Source organism: Dermacentor silvarum, chromosome 3 (assembly GCF_013339745.2).
Source record: "Dermacentor silvarum isolate Dsil-2018 chromosome 3, BIME_Dsil_1.4, whole genome shotgun sequence".
Taxonomy (NCBI): Eukaryota; Metazoa; Arthropoda; class Arachnida; order Ixodida; family Ixodidae; genus Dermacentor; species Dermacentor silvarum.
The window spans coordinates 17087229-17105416 of NC_051156.1; the positions used below are offsets into that span (position 1 = coordinate 17087229).

Genomic DNA, 18188 nt, shown 5'->3' on the forward strand with positions numbered 1-18188 from the left:
TCTGGATTGCGTCTCCGGTTATTGGCAAGTGCCTACGGAAGAAGTCATCGGCCGAAAACAGCCTTTATCACGCCGAACGGCTTTTATGAGTTCAACGTCATGCCTTTGGACTCTGTAAGGCGCCCTCGACATTCGAGCGCATGATGGACACAGTTCTGCGAGGCTTAAAGTGGCACACATGTTTGTGTTATCTTGACGACATTGTCGTTTTCGCGCCCGACTTCACCACGCACCTCGAAGGCCTCCGGCGTGTTTTGACGTGTTTATCGAACGCCGGCCTACAATTAAACATAAAGAAGTGCCGATTTGCTGCACAGCAACTCATGATACTTGGCTATGTCGTATCTAAGAACGGAATTCTCCCCCGACCCCGACGAACTTCACGCCGTTGCCGAATTCACGAAGCCAACGTTCATCAAAGAATTGCGCAGTTTTCATCGGTCTATGCTCTTACTTCCGACGCTTCATTCGGAGTTTCGCCGCCATCGTATCGCCCCTGACGAAGCTCCTAGGGAGCAACGGGCTTCTCACCTCGTGGCCATCAGAGTGCAACGAGGCGTTCGCGAGTCTTCGTCATTTTCTGACTTCCTCCCCAATTTTGCGCCACTACGACCGGACAAACCCTACATAGGTCCACACAGATGCCAGCGGTGTTGGCCTTGGCGCTGTCCTCGCGCAACACAAGCAAGGGTTCCCTGAGTATGTCGTTGCTTATGCCAGCCGAACGCTTACGAAAGCCGAGAATATTTGCACCGTGACTGAAAAAGAATGTCTCGCGATAATCTGGGCTCTTACTAAGTTCCGGCCATATTTGTATGGCCGCCCATTTGATGTCTTCACGGACAACCACGCACTATGTTGGCTGGCGTCATTGAAAGATCCGTCCGGCCGTATTGCACGTTGGGCACTTCGCCTGCAAAACAACGATATCCGCGTACTCTACCACAGCGGACGACACCACTCGGACGCCGATGCCCTCTCCCTTGGCTGACAACAATATATCTCGGTTGACTGCGTCTTCTATCGACCTTCGCACCATCGCTTCCGAACAGCGCAAGGATCCCTGTATTGCGTCGATTATAGGCTGGCTCTCTGATCCATCGACCAGGTCAACCACCCGCGCGTTGCGCCGTCAAGCTCGCCATTTCGCCATTCACGATGACCTGCTTCAGCGGCGCAATTACAGCTCCGACGGTCGCCAGTGGTTGTTAGTAGTGCCTCGCAGCCTGCGTTCCAAAATATGCGCAGCTTTCCACGCCGATCCCCAGTGTGCCCACTCTGGCGTTTTCAAGACTTACCAGCGCCTTCAACAGCGGTACTACTGGCGAGGGTTGTACAGCTACGTTCAAAAGTTCGTATGCTCTTGTCCCGATTGCCAGCGCCGGAAATCTTCACTCCGCCTCTCGCCACCTGGGCTGCAACCATTACCTTGCCCCACCCGGCCCTTTGGGCGCGTCGGTATAGATTTGTACGGGCCCCTTCCCATGACATCGGCTGGAAACCGCTGGGCCATTGTGGCAGTTGACCACCTCACACGATACGCTGAAACTGCGGCGCTTCCGGCAGCTACAGCGCGCGACGTTGCCTCCTTCCTGCTTCGTCGATTCATCCTACGTCATGGGCCACCCCAGGAGCTGCTCAGTGAGCGCGGACGTGTCTTCCTCTCCAAAGTAGTTGAAGCCGTTCTCACAGAGTGCCACGTTCTTCATCGCACAACAACGGTGTACCATCCTCAAGCCAATGGACTCACGGAATGATTCAACCATACGCTCGGCGACATGCTCTCAATGTACGTCTCCTCCGACCACATGAACTGGGACGCCATTCTGCCCTTCGTCACCTACGCGTACAATACCGCTACGCAGAGCACTACTGGTTTTTCGCCATATTTCTTATTGTACGGCAGGCACCCATCGCACACCATCGACACAATGCTACCATACGAACCCGACGCATCTGAATGTGCGCCCATTTCTGATACGGTGAGACATGCCGAAGAGTGCCGCGACCTCGCCCGGACCTTTACCTCCACTGACCAAGAGCGCCAGAAGAACACTTGGGTGACACCACCTGTGCGCCCACCTTCCTTCCTGGAGCGCTTGTGTGGCTCTCAGTTCCTTCCGCTGCACCTGGTCTGTCTTCCAAGTTAATGCCTAAGTATGAAGGTCCCTACCGCATCGTCGAGCGTGCATCACCCGTCAAATATGTGATTCACCCCTTTGAACCATCTTAGGACATGCGCCGTCGCGGACGCGACATTGTCAACATCGAGCGCCTCAAACCGTATTATGATCCATTAACAGTGACGCACTGTTAGGTCGCCGGACGGCTCCCTTTTTCGTCCCCGGGGTAATTGTAGTGAATACGAGGGACGATGCAGTGGAGCATCCTTACCAGCACTGTCTAGTGGGTCAGTCTCTCAAGCGCATCGTTCGGACTACGCCGCTCGCGATCGTGATTCGTTGAACTGATCCAACGGTTGGCCCTAACGCATGCGTGCAATAAACGCCTTTACAATATAGTATATATATATATATATATATATATATATATATATATATATATATATTGTGAGACGACGCCCGGGACGAAGGCAGAGCTCTTGTATTGCCACACAGTGCGAGACAGCCCACGAACACCAACCCGACAAAATGATGATGATTATGAGGATGGGTATATACACCTGAAGACCATGATGAACTGTACAATTAGCGCTCACACTAACTTCCCCCCTCACGAAAGCGGCCGGTAAGGCAGTGAGTCAGAAACGGTCGGAACGCCGAAGATACGGCTTCAGGCGAGAGACGTGAACAATTTCAGTGCTGCGGCAACGGCGGTCAGTCACCGAGGTAACAGGAGCTACGCGATATTTCACGGCAGATGTTCTTTGAAGCACGGTATATGGGCCGCGATACCTGTGAAGAAATTTTTCACAGAGCCCTGGCACTTGAGCAGGTGTCCACAGGAGCACTTCGTCGCCTGGGCGGAACGAAATGACATAACGGGTCGCATCACAACGGACTTTCCTCTTGTCCTGAATGGTCGCGGTGTGGGCGCGCGCAATTTCGCGGCAGTGGGCGACGCGGGCGGCGAACTCCTCTGGTAGAGATGTGGATGGAATAGAAGGCGTAGAGAGAAAGGTGATGTCCAAAACAAAAGACGGTGCACGGCCATACACGAGGAAAAAGGGGCTGTAGTTTGTTGTGCGTTGAACGACAATATTATATGCAAACGTGACGAAAGGAAGTATATTGTCCCAGTTTGTGTGGTCGGGTTTCACATACATGGAGATCATGTCGGACAGAGTTCGATGGAAACGCTCGGTAAGACCATTGGTCTGGGGATGTTACGCAGAGGTGGTCTTATGGATGGTGTTTGAGGCTTGCAGGACTTCAGCTAGAACATGGGAAAGAAATGTCTTGCCACGGTCACTTAGAAGAACACGAGGCGCACCGTGGCGCAAGATAATGGCTTGCAGGAGAAACTCGGCGACCTCAGAGGCCGCACCAGAAGGAAGAGCTGCCGTCTCAGCGTAGCGAGTCAGATGGTCCACGGCGGTGACAATCCAGCGGTGACCCGCGGGTGTAAGCGGAAGGCGTCCGCATAAGTCGATGCCCACGAATTCAAAGGGAACGGACGGGCGCCGCAATGGTTGTAAAGGGCCGACGGGAAGAGAGGTCGAACGTTTTCGATGTTGGCATGACGCACACGAACTGTCGTACTTGGAAACACTAGTAGACAGGCCAGGCCAGAAACAGCGAGTATTAATGCGGTCGTAGGTTTTATGAAATCCTAAGTGGCCAGCCGTTACGTCGTCGTGAAAAGCTTGTAAAATTGCAGTCGAAGTGAGCGAGGGACGACTGGGACCCATCGGTGACCGGTGCGGTGGTAAACTTGCCGCAATAATGAGCCATCATGAAGTTTAAGCCGTGCCGTTGTCGTCTTAAGCGGCTGTTGGGAGGACGGGATAAGCCAGTGAGCCGGTCGATAATTGTGCGGCAGTACGTATCTGCACGTTGGAGGGAGGCGAGGTCTTCTAAGGACAGAATGTCAACCGAAGTCACGAACCGTACCGGGGCACATGGTTGTGGTCGGTTAGCTGGGCGGTGCCGAACGGAGGGAAGGTGAGACATGGACATTTGGCGACAGCGGGCAACGAGATAAAGCGTCAGCATCTTGATGTTGCCTGCCAGACCGATATGTGACAGTGTAGTCGTACTCCTGCAAACGCAGAACCCAACGGCCGGGGCGTCCGGACAAATTCTTAAGGGAGGACAACCAACACAGAGCATGGTGGTGAGTCACAATTGTGAATTGGTGGCCATATAAATAGGGGCGAAACTTTTGTATGGACCATACGATGGCGAGGCATTCTAGTTCAATGATAGTATAGTTTCGCTCAGCAGGAGAAAGAGTACGACTCGCGTAGGCCACGACTTGCTCTTCAGACGCGTGGTTCCGCTGCAGCAGGACAGCGCCTATTCCCTGCCCACTTGCGTCAGTGTGGAGGATAGTAGAGGCTGTGGGATCAAAGTAACGAAGCACCGGTCCTGATGTGAGGCATCGCTTGAGGGTCTGAAAAGCGGCTTCACATTCATCCGTCCAGGTAAAGGGTGTGGTCGTGGTCAGGAGTTTATGAAGAGGAGCTGCGATAGTCGCGAAGCCACGGACAAAGCGGCGGAAGTACGACGCTAATCCGAGAAAGCTGCGAAGGTCTTTAGGTGTGGTTGGTGACCTTGTCGAGATATGGCTCAATGCCGTGCTTGCTGACCACGTGACCTAATACTTCTTAGTATAGAGCTGGAGACCGGTCTTGGCTAGACACGTGAGAACGTCGTCTAAACGTTCTAGGTGCTGGGAGAAGCTGGACGAAAAGATGACAATGTCGTCGAGGTGACATAGGCAGGTTTTCTATTTGAGGCCGCGTAGTACGGTATCGATCATTCGTTCAAATGTGGCTGGCCCATTGCACAGACCAAAAGCCATTATGTTGAATTCGAAAAGGCCATCAGGTGTTGCTAACGCCGTCTTCTCTTTGTCGGGCTCATGCATCGGGATCTGCCAATATCCAGAACGCAAGTCGAGGCTCGAAAAGCATTCGGCAGCTTGTAAGGTATCCAAAGCATCGTCAATACGGGGGCATAGGATATACATCCTTACGGTTAATTTTGTGTAGTGCCCTATAATCGACGCAAAAGCGTACCGAACCGTCTTTTTTTTAACTTGGACAACAGGAGACGACCAAGAGCTTGCTGAAGGCCTTATAACGTTCCGTGCGAGCATGTCGTTGACTTGGTCTTCTATAGCTTTCCGTTCAGCAGGCGATACACGGTAAGGGCGGCGACGAATGACGCGGGATCCGTCGGTTTCGATGCGATGAGCGGCCACGGTTGTTTTACCCAAGCCATCTGAACACACGTCAAAGCACGATTGGTGTTTCCTTAAGATGGTCAGCAATGCATCAGTCTGAGTTGGGCTCAGATCTGAACTCACAGTGGCCCTGAGAGCACTGGGTGAACCGTCCGTAGGCGTACACTCGGCGAAAGAGGAAATAGGCAAAGCAGTGACGACACATACTGGTGCTGCGTCGATAAGCATGGCAACAGTGGACCCCTCCGGCAGCAGAAGTGGCTCTGACGTCGTGTTGTAGGCGGTCAGACTGGCGCAGCCGCGTGAGAAACGCACTAGACAAGAAGCGACGGCCATTCCCCGAAAAATGCAGCTCTGAGAAGGGGAAACCACTGCGTCGCCGTCGATATTTTCGCTAGATCTAATGGTGAGAATACGGGCTTGGCCGGGTGAAAGAACAAAATCTGCCGCTGTGACAAGGTAGGGCGGCGAGGAATCGGCAGCGTCAGAGATCTCGGCGTCCGTAATATGTATAAGTGGCTGTCCGCACGAAATGACAGCAGATGCAGCTGACAAGAAATCCCAGCCTAAGATGATCGGATGAGCGCACGACGAAAGCATCGTAAACTGTATATGATGGTGAATTTCGTCGATGAGGACACGAGCAGTACATTTCCGGTAGGGTAAATCGGACTGTCATTGGCGCCACATAAGACCGGACCAACATACGGAGTTTGCATTTTTCGTAGACGGAAGCGTAGGTCGCGATGAATAACAGAGATGGCGGCGCCAGTGTCAATAAGAGCGTCGACAGAAACACCTTCCACACAAACAGCGAGTAAATTAGTCGGGCGAGCAGGAGGAATTGGGACACTTCGCAAACACGCAGTTTCTCCTCCAAAAACTGCAGCGTCTAGTTTTCCGGATGGTTGTCGAAAGAAGTGGAGGCAGGACGCAGGGGCGAAGAAGTACGGCGGAATGGAGACGGGGAACGACGACGGGGTGAGCGAGAAGACCCGGACATGTTTTGGGACAACGGAAGTGAGGGCTAGCGACGTGACGAGTATATATAGGGTCCTGGAACGTAGGCGTCCGATCTGGGCGCATAGTCTCTCTCATAGGCGGAACAGCCACGTCGTTAAGTCATCGTGCTGGCGCCGGCGGCAGAAACGAGAGATATGACCAGGTATGTCACAGTAGAAACATACTCGGCGGGAAGGGCGCCAGGTAGAGTCGTATGGTTGCACGGGGGCCTTCGCTGCCATGGAGGCCAAGTGGTCGCAGACAACGGTGGCAGGTGCAGACGGAACTGGGACCGCAGGCCGCGAAGCAATCTCGGCGTAAGAAGGTGCACAAACAGGCGCAGGGGACCGGGCATGTGTGACAGTTGGCATGGATGCCAGTTCTTTGATGATTTCGCGCAAATTGGGAGGAGGAGCGCGCAAAGACGCAATGGCGGTGTTGGCGGGAGCATGGCCGTGAAGCTCCTCTCGCACAATGATGTGGATGAGCGCTCGCAATTCGTCGTTGTCGGTAAGGTGAGCGCCGCAGGAGGCGCGTGGAAGACGAAAGGAGCAGATCGTGGCAAGTCGTTGGCAAGTCGTGATGATGTCACTAACGGAAGTGGGGTTCTGAATAACAAGGGCGTGAAAAGCAATGGAGTTGATGCCCTTCAGGATATGGCGGATACGTTCCACTTCGGGCATGTCACTCTGAGCGCGACGGCAGAGGGCCAGAACGTCTTCATTGTAAAAGGTATAGGATTCCTCGGCTCCCTGGATGCGGGTATACATATAGCGAGCTTCTGTTTCGCTACTTCGGAGCGCCCAGCAGATGCGCCAAATATATGTCGCAGCTGCGCAATAAATGTTGGCCAATCAGGGAAGTCGCGCTCATGGTTGAAAAACCAAGTTTGCTCGACCTGCCTCAGGTAGAAGGCAACATTGCGGAGCTTGTGTGACTCGTCCCAATGGTTGCAAGCGCTCACCCTGTCGCACTGGTCAAGCCAGTCTTCCACGTCGTCGCCGCGAAGGCCAGAAAAAACCTGAGGGCCGCGTTGCAGTGTGGTGACGGACCAAATAGGCCCAGCTGGCGGAGCTGAGGTGGTAGCAGCAGTGGATGCGGTGGTTTCTGCCATGACTGGTGTTGGCGAGCACAACCGTCGACCAGAGCGGAGCTCCAGGGGTGACCGGTAGAGCAAGAGGACGGGGATATCAACGCAAGCTCCACCACTTGTGAGACGACGCCCGGGACGAAGGCAGAGCTCTTGTATTGTCACACAGCGCGAGACAGCCCACGAACACCAACCCGACAAATTCATGATGATTATGAGGATGGGTATATACACATGAAGACGACGATGAACTGCACAGTTAGCGCTCAAATATATATATATATATATATATATATGCCCACATCTGAATGAGCAAATAGACAGAACCGACAGAGAAGAAGGAAAACTGCCACGTGCCACATACGTCAAGTCCAGCTCACTTAAGAAAACGCTGTTTTATGCATTGAAGCACGAAAGTAACTGGAACGCTAATGCATTTCGTCGCACACTCAAAATGAATATCTCCAAACTGGTGCAGCCGAGAGAATTCGTTCCAAATGGATGCACTTGGAACGCCTTGCGAACTCACCGGATATAATTCGCCGCTTTAAATAAAGTAATTAATAGAACATAAGAGCCATCTTGAAATGCAGCGCAACGGGACGGCACAACAGAGAGGAAGACGAACACAGGCGCTAACTAACAACTGATTTATTGAAGCCAGAACCACAGGTCCACTAGCTGCGCAGGCGCATCATTACAACGTATATGGAAACCATCAAAAAAGAGGAAGTGATTACACCAGGCGCGAAAGGAATTTCATTTCTGCATTGTATAGTGTAATCGATGTATCGCTTACACACTCTTGACCTGCTTTCCTGATAAAGAAAGCCTCTAACGTTTCACGAGCGGTTTTCTGCTTGCTTTTACCTAGGATTTTTACGCTATGGAAAAGTGGTTCACAAGTGGGACAGCTAGTACAATGGTCAGCAAGATGCGTTTTCTCCTTATTAGCTAGATTTCTTGCATGCTCCCTGAGTCGGTCATTGATGCATCGCCCCGTCTGGCCGATGTATACTTTACCGCAGGATAGGGGGATCTCGTACACGACATTGTTGGCACACTTAACAGGACGTTTTTCATGGTTCTTTTTGCAGCCCACATTTTTGTCTGCACAAGTGGTGCGACGGCTTAGCTGAGCGAGCTTCTTGGGGGCTGAAAAAACCAACGGCACGTTAAACCGAGTAGCCACTTTTTTCAGGCAATGTGTGACCTTGTGCATGTACGGAACAACTTCTGGCTTCTGGGAGCCCAGCACGGTTTCCGCGGCATTCTTGCAAGAACGGCGCTTCATTTTTTTGAGGAGCGTTTCAGCAACTGACACGACGACCAACTCAGGGAAGCCGGCTGAAAAAAGCCTTCCCAATTGCCATGTCAAAATACCAACTAGCCCAACATTTAACTCTTTTAAAGTATAATTAATAGAAAGTTCATTAGCGTAATTATGTGAATTACTTGACTGGGCATTTTGTTTCTCGTAGAAATAATGATCGAGTAATTTACATCAAGGATTAGAATTGTGGAGTATGCGATGGTGGGCTAGTTGGTTCATGCTTGAAATGTGGTTCTGGCGCAACAAAACTGAGAGGAAAGACAAACTTGGGACCAAGTTTGTCTGTCCTCTTACCAGCGTTCTTGGGACTTGGGACGAAGTTCCGTCCATTCTTCATTCCTCTTAGTTTTGTTGCACCAGAACCACGTTTCGATTAGAATTGTGCTATATGCAATAGGCAATGTTAAAAAAGGTTGGACCTTCTAGAAAAAAAATATGAATAAATCAGTGCCATTCCACTCTGTGAAGGTGGACGAGCAGCGAAGCTGTGTATGTGGTGGTTGACCGCTTCTCCGCTGAAACGTTCCAAGTTTTCGGGATCGGGGCCGCATGGACGGTTCGCATTTCATACCGCCTGGTTGTCCTGGCGGGGTGCACGCTTACGCTTGGCGCCCGCGGCCCGCTCATGGTCGGTGGTTTTCTTCTGCCGCCGCCGGGCCCATTCCCTTTTCTGTTCACGCCGTCGTTCTTGGTAGGCACGCTGCTCTTAAGACCGTACAACACGTGGCCTACCCATTTCACAGTCCGAGCAGAACTGTGGAAAGGAGCCAACGTAGAGCATGACGTCAGGAGACAGAAGAGACTCAGATTGGTAGGCACTAGCTTGAATACGCAGGATGGCGTACACGTGTATGGTGCGAGCATAGACATGTGGGTCAAAGTGTAGTCAGGGGGGTGAATCTTCCTATACCTCCCATTGGTTCTGCTATAGCAGACGCTCAGTCGACGCTAGCGCCAAGGCGCACTTCAGTTAGGCCCTAGCGGATGGATGACGGTACTATGGTGGCGAAAAAAAAAGAAAAGCGGCGCGATTTTGTTTTAGCCTCGGCCTTTCGCTATAGCACTTTTTTTCTTCCTATGTTATGATAACGTTGTTCCGCTCGTTTCTCCTTTCCCTCTTGACTTTCCTATCCCTCTCCCATGCCTCACCTCACCCTCCCCTCACCCTCCCCTCATGCCTCACGCAATTCTCTTTTTTTTTCTTTAGCTGTCCGCGGCGGGTTGTTTTTTTTCTTTTCTTTTTTCTTTGTTTGCCGTGGGCGTTATCAGACGCACCGCCGGGCCGAAGCGCGCGCTCCGCGCTCCTCTCCTGTCCAGCCGTGCCATTCGTGTATTCGTGCTTGTACGCGGTGGATTCTTTTTGCGTTTTCATGCAGGCAGTCGCGTTCATTATTACAATAAAGCTAGCATGTGCCCAAATTGTATTAAAAAATAATTCCACTTGCAACACAACAGTTCTTTGGACTCACTTTATTGCGTTCGTTAGCGAAAACCATAATTGGAGCAGACAGTGCAACGCACTATAGAGTGCAACAAAACGCGGATGGTGTTTCATGTACGCCCATGTAAAAACATTTATTGTAATTGCTCTAATGGCCAATGCACAGAATTTCTTCTCACGGTCTGCTTCTCGCTCGGTCCATAAAATCCACCTCTGTGAAGTGCGTTGAGCACATTTTCTACGGTTGTTGACCTTGTCTCTGGGTAAACCCATAAGATCCGTCCTTCCAGCGTAGTTTAAGAACGCTTCCATCCTGAAGAACAGTGAAGATCATAAATTATAACATCGCAGTTCGATCATACAAAACTGCGCTAGTTTCGCGTCACGGCAGAGTACTAGTTGCGATATGTCAACCTCAACTCTCAGAAACGCATTTTTAAACGATGGCGACCAATTATCTAGAAATAAGCGCAAAGCGCACACCTACACACGTGTTCCCTGCGATACGCACAGGTGGTACTATATTTATAAGGAGCTTTATGTTCGCTGCTTGTTGACATAACGATTTACTGCATCATTGTGGTGTTTTCAAATCAGCTAGCTGCTGCCTCACCACCGGACAGCCATGTACGGCTGCGCACTGTTACTATCACGAATAAAAACCTGGAAGTAAACTGCACAATGCTCACCTGTTGTCTTTAAGGATGCGGTACAATTTCACGTCGCATGGCTCACTTCGTCTCGATGTGTTCGCACACCACTGAACCACACACAACAGCGACAGCTGCGAGACATTGTGGGGAAAAGCCGACAAACGCGCAACGGTAGGGTACCACACGGACCACACTGCTAGCGCGGAAGGCGAAAACCGCAAAACTGACCGCATAATGCCAGAAAAAAAAAATGCTGCCGTTTTGGCCGTTATCAGCACGGCCGACGACGAGCGCGGGCCGCACCAGCCGCGACACCGATAGTTGAAGGCGAGGGAGAAACGATAAAGTTGAGAGAGGGTTGACAAGAAAAAAAAAAGGAAAAGCGATTTTGGTTTCGCATCCATCTCATGGATGGCGCTGCAATTCGCGTGGCCAAAAAACCAGCGGAGTTTCCGAGGCCTGGTGTAGTATCTGTTTTTATCAGCTTAATATCTGATAGGGATTGTATTTCGACCCAAGATATCAAACTTATTTTTGCGCCGTGGCAGAGTGCTTGAAGCCTGCTTCCGCTCCGCCGCGGGTCGGCACGGTCTTTCACAATCTTCGGGATCGGCCCACGTTTTTGGTCTACGGACATCGATCCGCTGGAAACTAGCCATATACAGCTTCGGTGTAAAAACACCCTGTATATATGTGTGTATGTAACTTACAGCCTTGTTAAGAATAAAGATACACTTGGTGCCAATGAAAGGGTGCTAGCGATGTAAGCATCCTACTGAAAGCGTATAGTATTGCAAAATTATGGCTCGAGGGTGTGAGCAAGGGTGTAAAAAAGTCGCGGCTTCGCCCGAAAGGCGAAGCATTGATTGCGATAGCAAATTAGTACAGAGCAATACGAAGCAAGGATAGTAGTTTAATGGGCCGTATAAAGTTTTAAACATTCGTTTACTAACTAAATGGGCAAGCACGGTGTCACGCGCACAAGTAAACATGAACACGGGCGCTACAACGTAAAATGATTCCAAACTGTTTTGGTTCCTATTTCTGCAATCGGCCTCCACGATGGGTCAAACCATTTTCGGGCCACTTCCAACTTCGCCTGTCTGTCACGCGACGTCACGAAAACCGCGATAGCTCCCCATCTGATATAACGTGATATTCCTGATTCGACGCCTTTTCACCATTAGCCCTCTGATATTGGTCCAATGTTTTCTGCCTACGTCCATTTCGCCTGTCTGTCGCGCGACCTCACAAAACCGCGAAAACTCACCACGTCAGAGTGACGTGTACGCAAAAAAAAATGCATTAATTTGCCGAAAAAAACCGAAAAATTTTCTGAATAGCCACAGACTGCCCGTTCCGAAAGGAATAGAAGATATAGAAGATGGCTGCCCGCCGATCGCTCTGGCCCTCGCTACTCGCACCTGCCAGTGAGCATGTATTTATTTGCGCATGATAAACCTTTTTGCGTGGCAGTAAAACGTTATCGAGCCCTTTCGTCATGCACACGACATCGCTCTGCCAACTCTTCCTAGCTGAGGAAACGTTTCAGCGGTATTCTTATCCTTCCGTTGCACGCTGCCGCGATTTTCGACCAGCCACCGCAAACTAAGTAAGGCGAAGCGGACCAATCGGAGAAGCCGGCAGCACCCTCTTCATGCGGTTATCTATTTTCACTGTGATGGCTCGTCCCCATCGAAACCCTCTCCATTAGAGTGTCCTCGTCGCCTCTTCTCAGCCAATTAGATAAGAAAAACCGCTGAGCGTAGACAATGGTATTGGTTTTGAAAGCGAACAAAGGTGGCCTCCTATAAATGAAGAGAGTGTTTCATTGGGTTGTTCAGACCACGGTGTAAGATATATACTCTTTAGGTGGGGACACTTCTCGGCTTGCTTCCTAGACGCGATCGACCAGATAAAGTAGCAAGAGCGCGCGTCTATCGGGGCGGTGACGGCAGCGGATAGCTATCGGCGGAACGACGCAGCTTCAGTTAGAACGCAGGCGAGAGCGTGCGCCGACAAGGAACGTGCGCATGCCCTCTCCCCGGTGACCTACTTTCGTGCGTCACTCAATCATTTCGGATTTCCGCGAACCACCGGTTGCTATAACAACGGGAGATTAAACCAATAAAAAGCTTTCTGTGTTGAAGTTGCGTCGTACTGCCGATAGGTATCCGCTGCCGTCACCGGGCCCATCGGCGCGCGCCTTTACAACTTTATTTGGTCGATCGAGTCTGGCGAGTGTCCTCACCTAAAGAGTATATATCTTACACCGTGGTTCAGACAACGCTGCGGGTTACCGCCGATGCTTGCGTCGGTGGTTACGTAAATTTGACGTCAGGAGTTTGGAATCAAAACAGTTTGGGATCATTTTACGTTATAGCGCCCCACATCTCGCTCGAAGACCGCGGAAACTCGCTGTGAAAACGCCGGAGTGAGAAAGCGCGCAAGCAGCCGTGAGAAAATTGACCTTCGCGCTGTCTCTCGTCTCGCTTCAACGCCAACTAAACGTCGTAAGCACAGCGCATACGAAGCTACCGGCACTCAGCACATGCACTTTGTCTTCATCGCAGATCGCTTTGAATATGAGGCCCGCGCGGGCGCACACTTCGCCCACATAGCAGATCGCTTTCAATCTACGGCGGCCGCGCCTTGAGCAGTAGCAGACGGAGCACCCCCCCCCCCCCCCCTCTCGTCGGCTCGCCCCCGTGCCTCGCGCGCTTCCGGCCTGACTTCCTCCGTCGCGATTGAGCCGCGATTGCCGGTACCCTCGTACGCTTTCACTTGCACACATAGCGTACGGCGCGCGTCGACGATTTTATCGCCGTTGGACTTTATACGGAACCTCACGGAGACGGCGACGGCAGAAATGCGCTTAGAGTGTCCATATATTTGCTATCGCAAAAATTGAAGGACACTTTGTAAATTCCAAAGCGTGTTCCGCGAAAGCCTGTGGCCATTCGACAGACTATGCCATGTCATCTTTTTGTTTTGTTTTTTGCGCATGACACTCCCAGTGGAATGGGCGCAGGCTTTCGCCGAACACACTTTGGAATTTGCAAAGTGTCCTTCATTTTTTTTTTACAAGTATTGACAAAGTGTGGTTTGAAGGAAACGATGGACTGTTTATTCATGAATTCTTTGTATCCTTGCTTTAATGCCTCATGAATTCCTTATGCTTGGCTGGGTCGACGTCTACGATAGCTGCCTTGTGATCACTGAAATGTACTGATATGTACTCGAGATCTTTGGTGGTTGGATATGTCTGGAAGACGAGATCAAGACAGCTGCCATGCTGCGTGGTGGCTGCTGTCGTCGGTGTGACCAACTGTAACGCTAGTGAACTTTGTAGACCACTGACAAATGTATGTCTGTTCCTAACGTCTTGGTTGAAATCCCCGAAAACGACCATCGGCCGATGCCTGACGCTTGTTGGTAGGATGCGATTCACAAGGGCAATTCTTGTCCGAGGTTTGGGGCTAAGTACACACAGACTACAAAGAGCCCAGTCGACAACCTGACTGCACACGCTTATCCATGGTCAAAGTGAACGTCGTCCATGTCGACTGGGGTAAGCTCAACGTCTGGCTGAGCGTAAATTGCCACTCCAGCAGCTTGGTTTCCCGGCCGACTGACCCCGGTTACAAATTGGTACCCCTCACCTCTGGTGGAGCCGTTTGCAGACTCGTACAAGTCTCGGTTAAGCATATGAGTTTGCATTTAGCTAGCACATGATCATGTGTGACGTCGGCAGCATGAAGCGGCAACGAACGCACATTTACACAGCCGACTGGGAACTGCGACCCGTCGATGAGAGCATTGCATCGCATAGTGATGGTTTCTAGACGATGCTCGCCGAGTCCAGTTCTGAACTCGTCCATTAGGGATCTGTTTCTGTTCTCTGAGATCCCATGCTTTAAGTTTACGGTCGAGGTGTCACCCCTGTCGTTACCACCGTTGTTTGCGCCGTCACTGTTGTCGCGAGCTCTCGTGAGGCACAGTCCGTCAAGCTGGTGACTCTGTTAAGCGCCACATACATGAGAGCCTGTGGTTGCTTTGGGCTGTAGTCGTAAACGATCGATTTGAATGTACCCCCCGGCGACTTGTGAAAGGTGATGGCCGAAGCAGCCATGACCGGGAACTGATCCCTCTTCAGCTGAATGTGAGTGAGACCCCTTCCCTTCAGTTGACATGAGAACTTGACTCGTTCAAATGGGACCCAAATAGAATCTATAGCTGACTCCTGAACCCTGTGGTGTTTCCCTTTGAGTCGTGCGACAGACCCCGTTTTCTGGTTTGCGAACTGCATCCAGAGCCTGACTGGGGTTGCGTGGAAGTCCTTCTGAATGTACCGAAGGGTTCCCATGGCTCCATTGACCAGTCCATTTATGACGTTGATGTTCCTCGTGATCACATATAGGAAATTTAGACAGAGTGTTATGGTGGGGAGAAGACATCCAGTGGACTCTTTCTTGAGAGCGAGTACGTTCTGTTTGGCCTGCTCCATCTCTGCGTGCCTACCACAATGTGATCTTTGGATGTGAAGATGACACGCTAGACTGCACTGTCTTCAAATACAGACTTGTTATACTCGTCCGTATCTGCGTTGGAGTAGTACAGTCTGATTGGAGTTGGCCCAAGCTCATTCGCGACTGCATGAGAGATGAAACGACTTTCTATGAGTGCCAATTCAACGGGCGACAGTTGTTATCCGTCTCCAATCTTCGTGAGCAATGACGAGAATGTTTCGTCGCTTTGACGCACAACCTTGGTAAGAGCATAGAACGACAGATGTTGTCAGGGACTCGGTTGAGTGGTGAAGAAGGCGTATGACAGTCTTGATCTAGAGTAGACCACCGGGGCCTGCACTGGTGGTAGTTGTCTCAGATCCCTACATAGGATTATGTCATAATCACCGAACGGCTCGTCAAGTCGCATCGAGATGTTGCGTAGTCTGCTGTCGATCATGACAAGCGAGATGCTCACTTCATCTATGATGATGCATTTGATGTTCTTAAAGGCAGCCCGAAATGTGTTGAGATCACTTGAGCTGAGTCTCTTGTCGAGATTCGTAGACTGAACCACCAACTTAAATGCACTGTGGATAATAATTCCACCTAGGGCGTCAGCTGCCTTGCCGGTCGTGGCACATGGAATGTAGGCATTGGATGAGCGGTCGTCTGACCGGCCCTTATAGTACCGATTGTAAATGTCCACGACGAGCTTCAAATCAAACCTCTTGCCACAGCCTGCCGCACCAGTGAAGAAGATTTGGAGTGAGTTTGAGTCGCGTGTAGTGAGTCGATGAATTATCTATCTGATGATCTCGTACGGCGCCTCGTTAGTCAGGCGCATCTTGTCGAGAAACGCATCCATGGGCATGACATCCTCTCGCTTCCCTGGCCGCCCGGCAGCGTGGGTAGATACCTCAGCACCCAGTCTGATGTCGGAGTCGTCGACGCAATTGACCATCCTGACTATAGTCTCCGATTCTTGTTGCAGCTGCCGCATTTGCTCCTCTTGGCGAGCCTCTACTTGCGCCCGCATTTCGCGATCCTCGGAGATGATGCGATCGCACATCGTGACGAGATCGTTTATATCCACGTTGTGTGTGAACGTCTTCTTGACCTCCATGATAGCTTGACAGTTGGTGTCAAAAATGTCATTGAACTTGTTGCAGTCTAGAATGTCAATTTCTTTTCGAAATGGGTGGAAGAGCCACGCGTGCTCGCGCTTGAAGTTGAGCACGTTCGACTCGGGATACGAATGCCATTTCAGAACGGCTGACCGATTGCGTTTGGTGTTCTTGGTTGGATTGTAATCGGCCATGGTACTCGGCGTAACTGAGCCCTTCAAGTTCGGGCGGTCGGTCCTCGCGCCGCTCTATTGCACTCTTCTTCCAAATGTCTGTGCTTGCCGCCTCTATCCCCTCTCTATCCATTTTGTCATTTGTCTTTCGAATTCCTGTCCTGTTCTCTGGCTATTGTGTGTTGAGATGGACCACGTCTGTCGATTGCTCTGACATGCCAAGCTGCAGAAGGAACCATGCCGCTTCCTGTACAGCCATTGTAACTGCGTTCGGGATTTTGATGTTCAATTCTCGTATCGCTTTGCTGTATGTCAACTCAGCCTCGGGGGATTCCTGTATAATCTTCTGAAGCTCCCTGTGTACATTTTACGTCCCCCAACTAGCGTTGTTGACATACTCGACTATTTATGCAGCACATTCGTAAACGTCGAGCATGACCTGAAGGTCCATGTTGGTGTCTAAGACCAAGGTGATCCATGGGCTTAAGTAATTCACCTTAACCTGGATTGCAGACCACTTCAGCATCAGCGAGGATCTCGAAATGCCCGCTCTGACTACCTGGAGGGAGTCGGTCATACCGGTGATCTTGTTGTGTGACCACAATTGCTCAATACTATCGTATACTGTATCCGATACCACTTCGTGCAGCTTGTCGTAGCGCTATTTCAGTCTCTTATGCTCCACCTTCTGCTGCTCGGTCGTAGATGGTGGCAACGGGGTGACAATCCCAGATTCTGGCATCGGCCAGAAGGGAGCATTGAATCGACACTTCGTGCGTCCATTCTTTTAGCACGTGTGGGTGTGTTGGTGGGTCTGGCTACGTGGTCTGGGGACCAACTCCAAACCCACGGACATGATCAGTTCAGTCATTCTGGTGGTTTCTGGCATGCTCTCAGCCAGCGGCTCGTCGGGTGCATCGTTCAACTACAGTAGAATGTGGGCATGGGCGCTACCTCTATGTTGGAACTCGATGCGCTTGATGTAATCGACCACGTAGTAGCGCCCAAATGATGAAATTTGTTTGTTGCTCAGAATGGACATGACTCGCACTTTGTGGTCGAAGTAGGCAGCGCAGACGACAGGGTCGTCACTGACCCTTTCTGTGCGTTCCGTGACTGTCAGTGTCTCGATGTCGGGAACCACTTCGCTGGGCTCCACTCGCAGTTGCTGAAGCAGTTTCAGGAGCCCATTCCAGTCCACCTCGGATGCAGAGAGGGCAAGGAAGGTGTTCTGTTCTACAGCAGTAACGACGCATCGGTGGCAGCAAGACGAAAAAGCCTTTATTTCATACAGCAGCGCTCTTTTATAGATAACGCTGCATGCCGGTAAGCACACGTCATCGCTGGTACAATCTTATCAGGCCGCGTGGCGGATACAGAACATTCCTTCCTCCTTAATTTTAAAGCTATACGCGTTTCCTTCCGCGATCATAATTAGAGGCTTGATAGCGGTCGGGCGGCCGTCTTGTGCGATTACTTCTTCGCAAAGGG

The 18188-nt window shown here is 51.1% G+C and overlaps 1 protein-coding gene and 1 non-coding gene across 2 annotated transcripts in view; both read left to right on the forward strand.

Annotated features, from left to right (window-relative positions):
* LOC119445351 (uncharacterized) overlaps positions 1-18188 on the forward strand; it is a 151600-nt gene that overhangs the window by 28175 nt on the left and 105237 nt on the right. The gene's annotated exons all lie outside the window — the stretch shown is intronic.
* On the forward strand, positions 11327-11512 carry LOC119447017 (U2 spliceosomal RNA). The gene has a single exon (XR_005190908.1). It is a non-coding gene; the product is annotated as a U2 spliceosomal RNA (small nuclear RNA).